Source organism: Monodelphis domestica, chromosome 3, assembly GCF_027887165.1.
Source record: "Monodelphis domestica isolate mMonDom1 chromosome 3, mMonDom1.pri, whole genome shotgun sequence".
Classification (NCBI taxonomy): domain Eukaryota; kingdom Metazoa; phylum Chordata; class Mammalia; order Didelphimorphia; family Didelphidae; genus Monodelphis; species Monodelphis domestica.
This window is the reverse complement of record NC_077229.1, coordinates 364,214,169-364,232,078: the sequence shown is the minus strand read 5'-3', so window position 1 is coordinate 364,232,078 and position 17,910 is coordinate 364,214,169.

The following is a 17,910-nucleotide window of genomic DNA, read 5'->3' as shown; positions in this document are numbered from 1 at the left end:
TCGGTGTTTTTACTCCCATAGTTTATCCTCTGCTTCTGGATAGTGTTTTTAGATCCCTGCAGATTGTTCAGGGACATTGCATGACACTAATCCATTACATTCGATTGTACCACAGTGTATCAGTCTCTGTGTACAATGTTTTTTTTGGTTCTGCTCCTCTCACTCTGCATCACTTCCTGGAGGTTGTTTCAGTCTCCATGGAATTCCTCTACTTTATTATTCCTTTTAGCAGAATAGTATTCCATCACCAACATATACCACAATTTGTTCAGCCATTCCCCAATTGAAGTGCATCCCCTCATTTTCCAATTTTTGGCCACCACAAAGAGTACAGCTATGAATATTCTTGTACAAGTCTTTTTACTTATTGTCTCTTTGGGTTACAAACCCAGCAGTGCTATGGCTGGATCAAAGGGCAGACAGTCTTTTATCACCCTTTGGACAAAGTTCCAAATTGCCCTCCAGAATGGTTGGATCAATTCACAACTCCACCAGCAATGAATTAATATCCCTACTTTGCCACATCCCCTCCAGCATTCACTACTTTCCTTTGCTGTCATGTTAGCCAATCGCCATTCCCCATTTTTAAACAATGAAGGAACTTAGTTCAGGAACGTGAGACCTCTACTCCACCCATACTTAAGCATGCTTTAGGGGAATAAACTCCTTGCTGAACAATGAAAAATACTTAAACCCATACTTATAGTAAGGCAAAAGTTCTCAAGCTGTGCCTATTTTTAGATCTAATACAAAAGGGTGCTAAGTACCTATAAAGGTCAGGCAACTTGTGAATTTACAAGGAGCAAAAAGGTGAGAACTTACTCAGAGGTTTTTTTAGGTGTGAACTGAATCAAAACTTTAAGCCTACTCAGGTGTGAATTAAGAATGGTCTGTCCTTTGGAAAAATGTCTACTGTGATTGGTAGATGTGATAACTTAGAGGAGACATAGGAGAAAATTCCCTTTAAAAGGAGGTCAAAAAGGAAGTCTGGAGAGATTCAGGTGGGAAAAGCTGAATTGGAGGAGGCAGCTGGTGTCTCTCTGAACACTAGAATCTTACTTGGACAAATCTTGTGGTGAGTGGATAAAAGACTGACTGATCTCTCTCTTAGGGTTTTCAGCCTAGATTGGCTCATGCTGGCCTAGGCTGGTCTAGCCCTTTTTCTCATTATTTCCTTTCTCTCTCTCTCTCTCTCTCTCTCTCTAATTCCTCATTTGTATTAATTAATCTCTATAAACCCAGCTGACTTGGGTATATTTCATATTTGGGAATTTTCCCCTAGCGACAACTTTATATTTTGATTTAAAACAAGACACTGTCTTGAAACCATATTTTCTGCAGTCACAATTTAAGCCAACCACTCTTTTATCTGTAACAGTTTTTTTTTTATTTTAAATGTTTTTATTTTAACTATTTTAAATGTTACAGTATTGAGGCTGAAAATTTTTTATGGAGAAAAAATCCAGACTAAAGAGGATAACAAAAAAGTAGACACATCCAAACCTTTCAAAAAATGGAAATTGACCAATTTGAAATTGACAAGTTCTTAGGGAGCTTAAATTTGAGATGATGAACCAAATGAGAAAGATAGAAGAAACCTGGCAGGAAAAGAGGGAAATAGTTTTAAAAAATTACAGTTTAAAAGACAGAAAATTCCACTTGGAAAAAGAAGCCCAGAAATCAAATGAAATGATAAACAAATTGGAGAGGAGAATTAAAAAGATGGAAGCTATGAAAAACAAGATAGAACAAACCAAAAAGGAAAAACAAATGATCATAGCTGAAAACCAGTGTTTAAAGACCAGGACTATGTAAGTTGAAGCTAATGATGTCAGGAGACAGCAAGAATTAATAAAGCAAAGACAAAGTAATGACAAAATAGAAGGAAATATGAAATATCTCACTGAGAAGATGGTTTATTTGGAAAACAGGTACAGGAGAGACAATTTGATGATAATAGGCCTCCCTGAAATCCTAAAAATAAACAGAAACTTTGATATCATAGTACAAGAAATTATCCAAGAAGAGTACCCTGATGATCTTCAATAAGATGGAAAAATAGACATCAAAAGGATCCATAGATCATCCTCTACATGAAATCCTCAAATGACAATCCTAGAGAATGTAATTACAAAATTCAAGAGCTTCCAAGCTAAGGAGAAAATATTACAAAAAGCCTGAAAGAGAAAATTTAAATATAAGGGAGTCCCAGTCAGGATTACTTTAGGATCTTATACCCTTCACACCAAAGGACCCCAAACTTTGGAATATGATATTGAGAAAGGCAAGAGAATTGAGTCTACAACCAAGGATCATATACCCATCAAAATTAATGATATACTTCCAGGGGAAAGTATAAGCATTCAACAAAATAAGAGATTTCCAAATATTTATAAAGAAAAGACCAGCACTAAAAGCAAAATATGATATCCAAACTAAAAAAAAAAACAATAGACACATGAAAAGGTAAATAAGGAAGAGAGGGGAAAGAAAAAAAGTTTTTTTTTTTTCAGGGCTTCAATAAAGTAAAATTGCTTATATTTCTTTGTAGAAAAATGTAATTTGTAAATGTTAATAATTGTATTCACTGTTATAGTAGTTAGAAGAATTATTCATAGGTAGAGGTTAGGGTACTAAGTGGTTTAAGATGATATGCAAAAAAAAAGAAAAGGGGGGAATAGAATATGGCACCAAGAAAAACTTGAAGGAATAAGAAAAATAGGATAATCTATAATACATAAAGAGGCCCATGGGAAGGGAAAGGGAAGAATAGTATCATAAAAAGGAGAGGAAGAGACTGCTAACAGGTAATACTTAGATCTTACTCTCAGTCGAATCAGTTCTGAGAGGGAAGAGCATCTAGATCCATTGGGGTATCAAATTCTATCAAGTAGAGAGCAGAAAAACCAAAAGAGGGAGAGAACACAAAAAAGGAGGGAAAGAGAGAGGGAGGGAATTTAATAGACCCTAAAAATATGTGGGGAATAAAAAATGAAGGGACAGAAAGAAAAGTAAAATAAGGGTGGGGATTATGGGGACTGATTAAAATCAAACCACTGGTATAAAAGTAAATAGCAAAATAAGAAAGGGCAGAATTAGGAGAGGAAATCAAAATGTTGGGGAAAACATAGGTAATATTCACAACTCTGATTTTGAATGGGATTAACTCACCCATTAAACAAGAAAATAGAGGAGTGTATTAGAAACCAAAATCCTACTATATGTTGTCGACAAGAAACAAACATGAGGCAGGTAGATACACAGAGGGTAAAGGTAAGAGGCTGGAGCAAAATCTATTGAGCATTAACTGAGAAAAAGAAGGCAGTAGTCTCAATCATGATATCTGAAAAAGTCAAAGTAAAAATACATCTGATTAAAAGTGATAGGGAATGTAATTACATCCAGATAAAAAGACTGTATAGACAATGAAGTAATAGCAGTACTCAACCTGTATGCATCAAATGGTATAGCATCCAGATTTCTAAAGGAGAAACTAGTGGAGCTCAAGGAAGAAATAGAGAGTAAAACTATACTAGTGGGAGACCTGAAATTAACTCTATCAGGTCTAGATAAATCAAACCAAAAAAATAAATAAGAAAGAGATAAGAGATGTGAATGGAATCTAAGAAAAATTAGAGTTAATAGATATGTGGAGAAAAATAAATAGGGATAAAAAGGAATACACCTTTTTAGCAGCACATGGTACATCACAAAGACTGAAATTAAATAATATGATTCTCCAAAATCAATTAGTTAAAGAACAAATGATAGTAACAATTAATAATCTCATTGACGAGAATGACAATGAGGAGACATCCTTCCAAAAATCTATGGAATGCAGCCAAAGCACTACTCAGGATGAAATTTATATTCTTGAGTGCATATATATTAACAAATTAGGGAGGGCAGAGGTCAATGAATTGGGCATGAAAATTAGAAAAATAGAAGGCAGACACATTAACAATCCCCAGGTAAAAACTAAATGAGGAATCCTAAAAATTAAAGGAAAAATTAATAAAATCAACTGTGAAAGAAGTATTTAATTAATAAATAAAACTAGAAGCTGGTGCATTGAAAAAACAAAGCCATCAAAGAACTCCCTAAGAAAAATTCCCCAGTGCCTGATGCATTCACAAGTGAATTCTATTGAATATTTAAAGAATATGTAATCCCAATACTACACAAACTATTTGACAAAATAAGCAAAGAAGGAGTTCTACCAAACTCCTTTTATGACACCAATGTAATACTAATTCCAAAGTCAGGCAGATCAAAAACAGCAAAAGAAAACTACAGACCAATCTCCTTAATGAACACAGATGCAAAAATCTTAAATAGGATACTAGCAAAAAGACTAGCAAGTGATCACAAGGGTTACTCATTATGATCAAGTGGGACTTGTACCAGGAATGCAAGGATGGTTCAATATTATGAAAACCATTCATATAATTGACCATATCAAAAGCAAACCAACAAAATCCACAGATTATCTCAATAGACACAATAAAAGTCTTTGACAAAATATAACACCCATTCCTATTAAAAACACTAGAAAGTATAGGAATAGAAGGGTCTTTCCGAAAAATAATAAACAGTATCTATCTAAAACCATCAGCAAACATTATCTGCAATGGGTATAAATTAGAAGCCTTCCCAATAAGATCAGGAGTGAAACAAGGATGACCATTATCATCTCTATTATTTTACATTGTACTAGAAACACTAGCAGTAGCAATTAGAGAAGAAAAAGAAATTGAATTATTAAAGTAGGCAATGAGGAAACTAAACTATCACTCTTTGCAGATGATATGATGTTCTACATAAATAATCCAAGAGAATCAATTAAAAAACTAGTGGAAATAATGTGGGGAAAATAACCCCTACCTATACTTGATTAGATTTTAATTATAGTGATAGATCTAAGATAATCAGTATTATGTTTCTAAATTGATTATTATGAATTCTATTATAATCTTAATACAATCATTAAAATTTATAATATTTTCAAGGATTTCTAACTAAAGCATATGTGGCTTCCCAAACCCGTGAGAAGCCACAAGGTAGAAAGATAGAGGAAGGATAGAATTTTGGATACCTCGAGGGGCATGGCAGAGCCAAGTTAGAGATATGAGGTGGCAGAAATGAGTCAGAAAACCAGGCCTCATTGATTATAATGGAGCCACAGCAAAACTCCAATCAGTGGACTACTCAGAAGGCTTATTCCATCCAAAGATCCAGATTCAGTACCACACAGGTTGGAGACATGATAGAGAAAAGAAAGTGCCTGGCCAAAGGCCAGGTCCCAGGTGAGGGAGATAGAGAAGGAAAGGAATTAAAGATGGAGCTTGGCCAGAGGCTAAGCTCCAGCAAGGACAGGCATCCAAGAGAATGAGATCCAAGAGAAGGGCAGAGATTGCTGTGGCTGCTTTTAATGTCTTTGATATGCAAATATACACAATACATAGTGATGATTATCATTGGTTAACAACAAGGTATAGGTGTGGTTTCTCTTAGCCAGGTGAGCACAAAGAAACCTTTTTTCCCTCTTACCCTGGGGGAAGCTGGGGTCAAGGGTCAGAGGCTTTCCTAGCCATGCACAAGACTGAGCATGCTTTCTTCTAAGCCACTCTGTACCTTCTGTTTCCCTTGTCCTTAGATAGGTGTGGACTGCTACAGCATAAAAACTGCTTCTAATGTATATCTAATCCCTCCCTAAGTTTGTATTTCCCTTTATCACAAGATGCTGACTATCTGAATCTCATGTCCCAATAAGGCACAAACATCCCACAGCCTTTCCTCTTTGGAAATAGTCATCGTTTCCTCCAGATCAGATGAAAGAGAGGTAATGGTCATTTGACTTGGCTAAGTCATTAGTCAAAAGAATATGGACTTTCTGAAATGAACTAACAAATAAGCTTTGTAATTAGGTAACTGTTTATACATAAGCTCTATATGATGTTATGTCTTGTGATCTTATATGGAAATATTCATTTTGTTATAAAAACCAGGTCTCAGTCTCTGGGCAGGGTCCCTTGCCGGGGTCCAACAATGTAATACATGCAAGAGAATGCTTTTATTGGAAGACTTGGCCCTCTTCAAATAAAATCTAACTTTCTACCTTGACTTGGGGAAATTCATCTTTTTGACTTTATTTACCTAAATTGTCTATATGGAGTCTGTGGGTTTCTATTTAACAACTTTAGCAAAACTGCAGGATACAAAATAAACCCACACAAATCATTAGCATTTCTATATGTTTCCAACACATCTAGGCAGTGAGAGTTAGAAATTGAAATTAAATTTAAAATCACCCTAGACAATATAAAATACTTAGGAATCTATTTGCCATCACAAAGTAATTATATAAACACAACTACAAAACACTTTCTACACACTTAAGACTACCTCTAAACAATTGGAAAAACATTAATTTCTCATGGGTAGGATGAGCTAACATAATAAAAATGACAACCCTACTCAAAATAATTTATTTACTCATTGCCATACCTATCAAACTACCAAGGAACTTTTTACTGAATTAGAAAAAAAAGTATAACAAAGGTCACTTGGAAGAACAAAAGATCAAGTATATGAAGAGAAATAATGAAAAAATAGTGTGAAGGATGGGGGCCTAGTAGTACCTGATCTGAAACAATAATATTAAGCAGTAGTCATCAGAACAATATGGTACTGGTTAAGAGACAGAAGGGAGGATCAGTGGAATAGACTTGGGGGAAATGTCTTGAGCAAGACAGTCTATGATAAATCCAAAGTGCCCAGGTTTAGGGATAAAAAACATTGTCAAAATTTGACAAAAACTACTGGGAAAATTGGAAAACAGTATGGGAGAAATTAGGTTTAAATCAATATCTCACATTCTCCACCAAGATAAATTCAGATTGGGTGAATAACTTGAATATAAAGAAGGAAACTTAAGTAAGTTAGGTGAACATAGGATATTATACCTGTCATATCTATGGGAAAGGGAAGATTTTAAGACAAATCAAGAGTGTAAGGGTGAAAATTAATGTTTGGGCAATACTTTTAGAAAATTATGTGGTTGCCAATATTCATTATATCTTGAGTAGGAAATTTACAATTACTTATAAACAGAGAAGAAACAATAAAGAAGTGAAATGTGAGGGGTATAGAGAAGTTATTTATCCTCTCAGCCAGGAAAGCTGGTGGTAAATAACCAAATGGCCTCATCCAAGATGGAAGCTAGTCTCTTAGGAAAGTAGGGAAGTAGTCAACCTTTCACTCATCCAACTAAGTAGTCTAGGAGTCAGAGTCTAAGTTGAAGCTGAGCTTTAAGCTCATGGTCAAAGCCTCAGTCTCTAAATAAAACTCCCTCTAAAACTCTCCCCTGCTAGAAGACTATCTTCAGAACACAATCTCTTCAGAGTATTTTCTCAAAGACCATATCCTCTGAGGGATTTCAGGCTTTCTTTTTATGGTGACTTCTTGTCTCCTCTCCTCTTCACAGGGGCCAATTGCAGTTTCCAAATTGCCTAGCACTGCCCAGTGGGAAGTGTCTGTGGGATCAACTTCTCATCTTCTAAAGGTCAATTTCTCATCATAAACGTTCACAATTTCCCGATTGAACAGTTTATGAGGGCATGAACTCTTAAAATAATAGTTTCTGAGGGTTTGAACTCTTAAAAGAATTCACAGGTTTCTGACTGATTGAGTTAAAGAAAGGGTGGAGCTCTCCAGGTATTTTGCTGGCTTCTTATCTAGCACTAGGTAGGCTGTGAATTCACTAAGTTATTTGCAAGCTCCTCTACCTAGTTCAGGCTTGTGTTGTTTCAATTAAAAGGTAGACAAAGGAGAGCTAATACTGTCTTCAAAATAGAGTGAAGTACTTAAGTTAGTCTTAACACAGGATAGACAATAGGGTAAAGAATTCTCTTTCACATGAATTAGAAAATATTACAAAATGTAAAATTAATTAATTGTGATTACATTAAATTAAAAAGATTTTGTACAAACAAAACTAATGCAACCACATTTAGAAGTGAAACAACAAATTGGGAAAAAAATCTTTATAACAAAAAACTCTGACAAAGGTCTAATTACTCAAATATATAAGGAGCTAAATCAATTGTAGAAAAAATCAAGCCATTCCCCAATTGATAAATGGGCAAGGGACAAGAATAGGTAATTTTCAGATTAAGAAATCAAAACTATTAATAAGCGCATGAAAAAGTTTTCTAAATCTCTTATAATTAGAGAAATGCAAATCAAAACAACTCTGAGGTTTCACTTCACACCCAGCAGATTGACTAACATGACAGAACAGAAAATAATGAATGCTGAGAGTATGTGGCAAAATAGGGCATTAATGCATTGCTGGTGGAGTTGTGAATTGATCCAACCATTCTGTGTGGCAATTTAGAACTATGCCCAAAGGGCTTTAAAAGACTGTGTGGCCTTTGATACAGCCATACCATCACTAGGTTTATACCCAAAGGAGATAATAAGGAAAAAGACTTGTATATTCATAGCTGCGCTCTTTGTGGTGGCAAAATATTAGAAAATGAGGGGATGCTCTTCAATTGGGGAATGACTGAACACATTGTAGTATCTGTTGGTGCTGGAATACTCTTTTGCTAAAAGAAATAATTAACTGGAGGAATTCCATGTGAACTGGAATGACCTCCAGGAATTAATGTAGAATGAAAGGAGCAGAACCAGGAGAATCTTACACACAGAGATGAACACACTGTGGCAAAATTGAATGTAGTGGACCCCTGTACTAGTAGCAATGCAATAATCTAGGACAATTCTGAGGAACTTATGAGAAGGGGTACTATCCACATCCAGGGAAAGAACTGTGAGTAGAAACAGTGAAGAAAAGCAACTGTTTGATCACATGAGTTGATGGAGATAGGATTGGGGATATAAACTCTAAATAATCACTCTAGTGCAAATATAAATAATTTGAAACTAGGTCTTGATCAATGACTCATGTAAAACCCAGTGGAATTGGTTTTGGCTTCAGGAGGGGGGTGGAAGGAGGGGAGGGAAATAACATGAATCATGTAAGCACAGAAAAATTTTTCTTAATTAATCAATTAATTTTTAAATGGTCTTTGATTACTTTATTTTCTTCTTGGAAAAACTTTTTTTCTAAAGTACCTTGCTTAACTGTCCAGTCTTATTGAAATCTTTTTAGGATAAATATATATTAATCTTAAAATATGTGATCCCATTCTATCTCATATTTTCCCATAGTTTGCTCTATCATACCCAATATTTTATTTACCTATAAGATTTCCATATCTGCTCACTGCTTCACTATGGCCTACAAATATCCCTCATGAATATCAACCCCATTATCTTTAAAAACAAATTAATCTCCCATTGAATACATTAATCTTTGCTAGCTATCATTCTACATCTTTTCTTCCCTTTCTAGATAAATTCCTTGAAAAAGCTATGTACAATTGATGTCTCTAGTTCCTTTCCTTTCAGTCCATTATTAATTTTCTGTAGCCTGGTTTCCAACTTCAGCATTCACCTGAAAGTGATCACTTCAAAATTATCAACAATTTCTTCATCACCAAATCTAATGGTCTTTTCTCAATTCTCATCCTTCTTGATTTCTCTGCTGTTTTTAAACAGTCACTCTCTCTTTATGTAATTCATTTTCTCTGTATGTTTTTATGACTTTGTCATGTCTTCTTTCTCATCCTACCTATCTTACCATTCCTTTTCAATCTCCTTTGTTGGAGCTTCATGCAAAGCATTTACATTCACTGTTCTGAAAACTACTGATTTGTATCCTTTAATCTTCTCCCTCTACCCTTGATAATCTTATCACATCTCAAAGATTTAACTGTCACCTTTCTGCAGATGATGCTCAAATTTAATTGTCTATGAGTAACCTCTCTCCTAACATTCAGTCTCCCCCACACAACTGCCAATTGTGTATTTAGATTATATTTCTCATAGACATCTTAAACTTAAATATGTCTAAAACTAAACTTACTATCTTTCCCCCAATATCTTCACTCTAACTCCCCCATGACTACGGAATATATTGCCACTCTCTACCATAAACAAACTTGTTATCATTGATTCCTCATGCTCTCACCTCCCCAGTCAATTATTTTCCAAGGTCTATTATTTCTCATTTCTACCTCTATAAAATCACCCATATATTTTCCTCTCCTGATAGTTATTAATCTGATGTAAGCCCTCATTGCCTCATGAGTACATTATAGTAATAGCATGCTGGTTGATCTCCTTGCCTCTAGTCTATATTCATTCTACTCAACTATCAAATTTGTCTTAATAAAAACTAAGTCTGACTATATCCCTCACACTCCCATTCAATAAACTCCAGTCATTCCTGATCATCTCTAGGATCTAATTTTAAATCCTTTACTGTTTTTTAGTACCTTCTATAATTTGGTTGTTTACTATCATTCTAAATTTCTTGAACCCCAAGACTGACATGTACTCTGCCTTACCATATCACTCTTTAGTTTTTTTTTTATTACACTAGACACTCCATCTTCTTATTTGGGGCCATTTCATTTGATGGTCTTCATGTCTAGAACTCTTTCCTTACTTAATTGTGTTCCTTTAATTCTCAGCTAAATTTTCATCTTTTGCAAGAAGCCTTTCCTGATTGTCCTTAATGCTAATTCCTTCCTTATGTTGATCTGCCATGTATCTCACACATGAATACACAGACACATAGACACACACACACACACACACACACACACACACACACACACACACACTGTCCTCCATTAGATTGCAAGGTCCTTGAAAGCTAGTGATCTTTTTATATCTTTTGCCTTTCTTGTATTCTTAGGACTTAACACAGTTTCTAATTCATAATAAATGCTAATTTACTGATTGTCTAATAACTAAAGAAATTTTTTCTCGCCAAAGTAGATGCCTGAGAAGAGGCAGGTAGCCAAGACCTTATATCCCTACTTAAAAAACAAGAAGAAAAAAGAAACAAATGACAACAACAACAAAAACCAAACTAACAAATCACACTGGGATGCATAATAATCAAATAACCCAAGAGTAAGGGTCATCTATCTCAGAATTACACAAAAATTCAACCTGTCAATGAGTAATGGGAAAGAGTACTTAATAGACATTCTTAGCTTTTTTTGCTTAGAGCCAAAGAAGCAGGTAGAGTCCCAGTGAAACTAACCTCCAGGCACCTATAATGTGTAGGATTATGTATTGAGAAGAAAAGAAAAATAAAGACTCCTTTGAAGAACCTGCAGGATGGTTGGCAACCTCCAGTAAGTACTTTTGATAGCAGTCCTGAGAGACAGTGGCAATAATGAGTACTATCTTTTTATGTTACAGGCAGGGTTCCTACTGGGATACTCCAAAACAATGGAGTCTTAGTTCCATAGCACACATTGTCTTGAGATACTATAGATGGTTCTGAAGATCCAGTGTTCTGAAATACAAGATCCAGAGGAGTCTAACTCCAAGAGGTTGAAGTGAGCAGGGAAACTCAAGTAGAAACCATGTAGAGACAATGACTTGCACAGAAGTAGAACAAAACTAAAAAGCTAAGTTTGGTACAAAACTCCAATCAGGACTTAAGATTGAAAAGAAAAGTAAATTAACTTTCCTATAAAGGACTATAATAGAGCCAAAGCTAATCAAAATCCAAGGTAGAAAGATAATAATTTCTTAATGACAGTAAGAAGAAACTCAAAGAAAAAAATTTCTCGTAATGACTATTAGAATAAATTAACCAAGGGATCCATTTATTTTTAGTCATTGCCTTTGTTTTACTCAAAAATAAAAATTTAGGAAAAACTTTTTGAAATGAAATAAATAGAAAAGAAAATTATAAACCTTATGAAAGTAAAATTTTTCTAACAACTTAAATAGAACAAACATAATGACTTCATAATCTAACAATAATTCTAAAAGTAGGCAGAGGAAGATAATATGGGACTGAAAATTTTATAAAAACAAATGTTTAAAAATTATTTTTACATGTAAGGAAGAAAAGTAAAATATTATTAAAATAATCATTATAAAATATAAGCTAATGCAAACTAAAAACGAATCACTGGAAACTAATAAAAATAGCCAAACCTATTAAAATCAGAGGAAAAATTAAAGGGAGAATCCACTAATTACCACCTTAAAGGATCTCTAAAGAGAAAAGTCCCTCAAATATCAAAGAGAAATTGAAGAATATTTACATTAAAACAAATATTTCATGTACCATAAAGTAAGCTTAAAGAAGATCATGAAATCCTCTAATCAGTGATAATAGTCTTTGGAGGGAACGTGAACTTTTAATGGGCTAGAAAACTCCCAAATTCATCATGACAAGACGAATGGTAATTAAAAATTTTGAGATAGAAGACAAGAATCAAGATTCCTATGAAGTTAAATTTATTTGAACAATTTGATTGAGACAAAAGAGGATAAAAATGTTGAAATCTCTCAGGGAAAAATAAATATCTCACTTCAGATTTCAAATAATTTTGAAGAATTTTAATAGGAATAGTAAATGCCCTGGGAGATAGAAGGGTTTGGGGTCTTTTTGAGAATTTTAATCAGGGAATTAAAAAGAAGTATGGAACCAATCCATTCATGTAAAAACAAGAAATGAAGACATGTAATTTATTATTTCTTTTAATAATGGAGTGTGAAAAGAACAATTGGAGAATGGGATTGGAGCTCTTGGGAACAGGAAAATCACATTCTTTTTAACCTAAACAAAGGAGAATTGTAAACATCTATATATACCCACCCACCTACCAGGAGTCCTTCCCTCAATTCCTCCACCACGGTATTAAGTATAGATCTAAGTAAAACTAAGAAATATCAATTCAGGGCATAATAAAGAGAAAATTTTATGCCACAGAGGGAATTGTCTAAAAAAAAAAAACCCTCATCTTGAAGGTGCAATCAAAAAGAAATTTTTTTTTTAAAATTAAAATCTAGCAACCAATGAGATTCTCATTCTTTTGAAAATGATAGAAAATTGTGGTATATGAATTCAATGAAATTCTATTGGGCAACAAGAAATTATTCAAAAAACAATTTCACAGAATTTGGGAGAAAGTTGGAATTTATGCTAAGTGTAAAGAGAAGAATTTTGAGAATAATATGGACAAGAACAACAATAAGAACTCTGATCATAGCAATGTGAACTTCATCTCTAATGGATCTATGATAAAATATGTTAGTTTCATGAAAGAGTGCAAATTGATTCAAAGAAGTGATGGTAACATACATTTTTGAAAATGGACACAATGTGAATCTGTTTTTCTTTACTATAAATATTTGTTCATTTTTTTTTAATTTTACTGGCAAAAGGAATATAAGTGAGGTGAGTTCAGTAGCTATAGTGATGTCAATGATAAAATGAATGAATCAAAAGTGGTAGACCATTGTAATACTTTTAAGAAATTAATTGGGAATAAAAGAAATTTCATAAGAAATGATAGAAGATGTTGAAAGTAAATATTGGAAATATTCTATGCTTTAAAGAAAAAAGTGGTATGGAAAAGAGACTGAAGTTTTATGTACAAGCCTCTTTTTGTTGTCTACTTATATATAGAAATATTCATTTTTTGTTTTGTTTTGGTCAAGTTTGGAATAAAAATAATTTAAAAGTATATGTTCAAAATCAATGCATGATAGTTTGGAAAACATTCAATAGCAATGAGAAACACATTATTTTTCCATAGAAAATAAAGATCTTTTTTTTATAATTTGAAGAAATGAATTTATATTTGTGAAATTTGTGAAGCAAATACAGAATTATATTAAGTCATTATTATATATGTATATATATGCCCTTGAGGACAGCTATTGTTTCATTTTTTTCTTTGTAGCTCTAATGCCTAGAATAGTTCCAGTTATATAATTGGAAATTAAAAAATGCTTATTAATTATTTATGAACATAAGTGGCATATTGGCAAACTGTATATAGATTTTTATCCTAATAGATTTGGAAAGGATATTAGATGGTATATCCACTCTGATCTTATTTTATGTATAGGAAAACACTTATTACATAGTGAATGAATGGGGACAATTTTGAATCATAATAGCTAGAATTTATAAATGCTTTAAAATTTGCAAAGAACTTCTTAACATATATTATCTCATTTGAACATTTTAGAAATATTTATTTTTGAGATGAAAAAAGAAGGCTCCAAGAGTTCAAGTGACTTATATAGGATCATGAAACAAGAAAATCAATGAGTCAATATTTGAATTTGTGAGATTTAAATGGCTGAGGTTTTAAACTGTAGTGGTTAAAATAGTGGAAGGTATAAATTGTGATAGATATAAGAGAGGGTGAGTAAGTTTGACCGCAGAAATATGTTTCACTACAGTGTCTTGGGTTTAAAATCAAATATAAGGTGGTCGCCAGGGAAATAGTCCCAATTATTCAAATACCCAAGTCAATTGGGTTTTATAGAGATTTTAATTAACAATACAATGAGTAATCAAAGAAAGAGAGAGAGAGGAATAAGTATAAAAAAGGAATAAGTATGAAGGGCCTCAAAGCCAATATGGCCTAGACCTGAGTCTTAAAAGAGAAATCAGTCAGTTTTTTATAACTTACCATAAGATCTGTCTAAGTAAGGAATTCTAATGACAGCAGGCCAGCAGCATCTCAGCTGCTTTCACCAGCTCCCTCCTCCATCTGAATGTTTCAGAATCAGTCTCCTCAGAATGAGTCTCTCCAATCTGAATGTTTCAGAATGACTTCCCAGCTCTTCCCTGAGCTCTTATTTTTAAGGGCAAAATCTTCTCTGTCACTCCCCTAAGTCCTTACATCTACCAATCACTGTAGATGTTTCTAAAGGACTGCCCATTTTGAATTCACAGCTGAGTAGTTTTAATCTCTTTAGTAAGTCAGGAAAAAATGCTGCTGTGTCGACAAATTTCATTAGAAAAAACCTCTGAATAAGTTATCACCCTTTTAGGTTTAAGTAGTTTACAAGTTGTCCCACCTTTATAGGTACTTAGTATCCCATTGTATCAATTCTAAAACAGTCATGACTCAAAGAACTTCCTGTCCCTTCCATAAGCATGGGTCAAAGTACTTTTCATTGTTCTCAAGGAGCTCTCTGTCCTAAAGCAGTCCTAAGTAGGGTGGAGTAGGGATATTCCCAAGGCAAGGAGCCCCCACATTCAAGTAGAATTCTCACCATCTGCCAAGGAATTTTTTTAAGTAGAAGATTCCCCAATGGGGGAAACCCCTAACATTCATAAGTCTAAGAAATTTTGAGGTTTACAAATTCCAGCCAAGTTGTGAATGGTTTTATAAGACAAACAGAGGAATGTGAAATATACTTAGTTTTTTTATATTAACTAGTAGTAGTAGTAGTCTCTTGGTAACCAAGAATGACGATTGTCTTTGTGCGTTTTCATCTATGGATAGATGAGTGTGCAAAAAGACACTTGTACGTGAAGGAGATTTAAGTGGAAAAGTTGATACACAGAGACAGTCCCACTCTCTCGGCGTTGGAAGCCTACACATGAGACATTTACACCTGAAGACTTAGAGTCTATAAAAAAGAAAACATCTACCTTTGTAGATGAACCAAATAAGGTAATCAAAGAAACCAAGAGAGCAATTGATCTGTTTGGACCAGATTATAATGATTTTGTACTACTAATGAAAGAACTTTTGAAAAAAAAGGAAAGGAACAAGTTAATAGATGAAACTAGGCAGGATCCCTTATTAACACCATGACCACAAGATTATTATGACACAGATATGGATAACAAGGCACAATATGACATGATGAAAGAAGCTAGACAAGCAATACTAGAGGTTACGGGCAGATACACAAAAAGTTCAAATGCATGGTCTAAGTTTGAGGGAATAAAACAAAAGCCTATTGAAACACCTATTACATCCCTTGGCCAAATTGCCAAGGCAGCTGAAACATACTTGAACATGGATGTTCTGGAAGAGGGAACAATTGCACATATAAAAAGAATCTTTGTGAAAAATGCAATCCTTAAAATAAAATTATATTTTAAAATTTAAATTAATTTATTTCATCAATTTATAACATTATTTCTTGGTTATAAGAATCATATTATTTCCCTCCCTCCCCTGCCCCCACTCTTCCCGTATCTGACACCCGATTTCACAGAGTATTACATGTGTCCTTGATCAAAACCTATTTCCATGTTGTTGATGTTTGCACTAGGGTGATGATTTAGAGTCTACATCATCAACCATATCCCCTCGACCCATATATTCAAGCAGTTGTTTTTTTTTTTGTTTGTTTTGTTTTGTTTTGTTTTGTTTTGTTTCTGTGTTTCTACTCCCACAGTTTTTCCTCTGAATGTGGATGGTATTTTTTCTCATAGATCCTTCCAAGTCATTCAGGACCACTGCATTTCCACTAATGGTGAAGACCATTACATTCGATTATACCACAGTGTATCAGTCTCTGTGTACGATGTTCTCCTGGTTCTCCTTTCACACTGCATCAATTCCTGGAGGTCATTCCAGTTCACATGGGATTCCTCCAGTTCATTATTCTTTTGAGCACAATAGTATTCCATCACCAATATAAATTGAAGGGCATCTCCTCATTTTCCAATTTTTTTGACACCACAAAGAGTGCAGCTATGAATATTCTTGTACAAGTCTTTTTCCTTATTATCTCTTTGGGGTACAAATCCAGCAGTGCTATGGCTGGATCAAAGGGTAGACAGTCTTTTATCGCCCTTTGGGTACAGTTTCAAATTGCCCTCCAGAATGGTTGGATTAATTCACAACTCTACCAACAATGCATTAATGTCCCAACTTTGCCACATCCCCTCCAGCATTCATTACTTTCTGTTGCTGTCATATTAGCTAATCTGCCAGGTGTGAGGTGATACCTCAGAATCGTTTTGATTTGCATCTCTCTTATTATAAGAGATTTAGAACACTTTTTCATGTGCATGTCAATTAACTATGAAGTTTATAAATAGGTTCATTAAGAAAACTAATGACTGATTACTTAAACAATTTAATTTCCACCATTATCATTTTCCTTCATTTCAGCACAAAATGTTGATATATTCAACATGTCATCTCAAGTATTTATTTGCCTATTAAAATTCTCTCTAGTAACCTCTATACTTGATCTTTCCCCATTAAATCTTAGCAGAATACTTTGAAAAATATTACAATTCACTTTGTCTCCAATATTTGATAGCTCTTTTGTACTAGTATCTGATATCATCTGCCTCTAATCACAGTCAATTATATTATTACTGACATTTTCTGGCTTAGAGTTATATTTTAAGATCTTAAAAATTTATTTTACAAAAATGACCTCTAATTTAGATGGCTAGTGATTGTACGACATATGAGGGTCCCACAAAGTAGAGACATTTTACTCACCCTAATAAATGTGAACAGAATGCCCATAAGAAAAGATGATCTAATTTCTTTGGTTTGGCAGTGCTGGTATGTTCATTTTACATATAGGCACTTTGGTGGACTATTGTACTTCAATGAATTATTTTTTTCATGAATGGACAGTACTGGTGGGACACTTTATTCCATTTTCCTGGTAGATTAAACAGACATAATGTGCTTATTAAATATCAAGATTACTAGCCTCTATAATGTTATGAACTCTGACTCCAAGAATAGGCTGCAAAATGAAACTCTTAAATGTCAATCACTCATCGAATCAGTTGATTCATTTAATCATTGACAACTTTAAGGTTAATGATAATTTGCTTAAATTGGATCACTAAACTTTCCTGATACAAGCCAGCAAATCAGTAAGAGATATAGCAGGTGCCATATTATGGCTTAGAAGAGAAGAATTATTGTTTTCTCCAGCCTAGTGGACTCAAATTGCTTTGTTCAAAATTGTGCTGCCATATAGAAATTCTTATAACCAACTTTTTTCTGG